Consider the following 1714-nt stretch of genomic DNA (forward strand, 5'->3'; position numbering starts at 1 on the left):
TGTTAGTACGTTGTTTAAACCTTTTGCCGCTGTGTTCCAAGCGTTTTGCTATACTTTTCTTAGTTTTTGTACTGTTTTTAGATAAAAAAAACATGGGTCCTAAGAAAGAGTTTGAGAATCATCATGATAAGGAACTGGTTAACCATGCTATCGATATTGTTGATGATAATTTAGTAAACCCTTTTAGAAAACTGTTAAGGAAACACCAACAGCAGACCACATTAGACAGATTTTTAAAAATTATTTTTTAGAGAAAGCCAGCCAGGTCCTAGTGAAAAAAGGCAAAGAAGGGAAAAAAAAAACTCCTGAAAAGCAACTATGAGTTGTTTTGATGGAAGGGGATTCCCTTTCCAAACAATGACTCTCTCTCCATACTTCCTCTCCACATCCCTGTCCACAGATCCAGATCCTTATCAATCTCAAGGTATGGACCATACTGTAGTTGTTAAAAACCTTTAAAATGTTGTGTTTTTTATTTAAATTATATTATTTAACTCTGAACTTATTTACTATGAAATTTCTGTGTTATGTTTTGTATAAAAAGGCAAGGTTAGGGTAAAATCTTGGTGGATGAGAACAGATTTATCCATTTTCAGTGATTTCTGATGGGAAAAATTGATTCAGAACTCGACTGCCTTGCATCTTCACGCATCTTCTAGAACAGATTAGCGTCAAGGTCCAGGGTTCTACTGCGTTTGAATTATGGTGCTGGCAAAGAACATAGACAGTGCCATGGTCTTCCAGAAGAACAAACAAATCTGCCTTTGAAGAAGTACAGCCAGAATGCTCCTCACAGGCAAGGATGGCAAGATTTTTGTCTTACCTACTTAGACTCAGTGTCAGTAGAGACTAGTCCTTGGAGAAGGTATCAGGCTAGGTAAAATGGAAGGCCTTCAATAAGATGGACTGACACAGTAGCTGCAACAATGGTCTCAAATATAAGAACAATTGTGAGGATAACTAACAACAGTAACAACATGAAAGAGGTCATAAAGGATGCTCACATACGCAAGACTCTTTTTGCCTGACCTGCTTACTTCCACTGCTGAGTGTCTGGAGAGCGCCCCACCTTTGGGAGTAGATTGCCCCCGGGCAGAGTAAATAGTCATCCCAGACGATCTCAGAGGTAGTGGTTTCCTAGTAGAAAGCCTGATTTTTATTAGCGGTTGATGAGTTACACTCCTCATTAGAAGCTAAGTGTGATCCAAATCACCGCCTAAGATCATGATGCACTGGGTCGATGACACACCATTTAGGGAGTCACCTAGCGGAATTATGCACTGAGTAAAGCTCAGCTTCCTGTGACCATCTTAAGTGCATTAAATGGTGCTAAAAAGGAGCCACAAGTGTTAAGGTTCAGCTTCTCCCATTTGCCTCTCTGACAAGGAGTTGGAAGGGAGTCACCACCCCTCCTAATTTTCCTCTCACAGCGTCTCCGACACTATTTATTAGAATCTGTCAGGAATCATTTCATTATTTCCATAGCTCCTGTTGATGTCAGTCACCTGAAAAGTCCCAGAATGTCAGACTCTCCTTCTTCCCTTTCTCCTATTTTCCATACATCTTGTTTCTATAGACCTGCTAGCCTCTGTTACCGAAAGTCACCACTTCTTCTCTGTGACTCAAACCCTCATCCGCAAATACTGCATATCCTCAGACTCACAAGCGGACAGTCTACTCACCATCACCCTCTCACAAAAACCTGGCTTTCCAC

The sequence above is a fragment of the Echinops telfairi genome, unplaced genomic scaffold, assembly GCF_000313985.2.
Source record: "Echinops telfairi isolate 266 unplaced genomic scaffold, ASM31398v2 ScPeMD7_21;HRSCAF=78, whole genome shotgun sequence".
NCBI classification, from domain to species: Eukaryota; Metazoa; Chordata; class Mammalia; order Afrosoricida; family Tenrecidae; genus Echinops; species Echinops telfairi.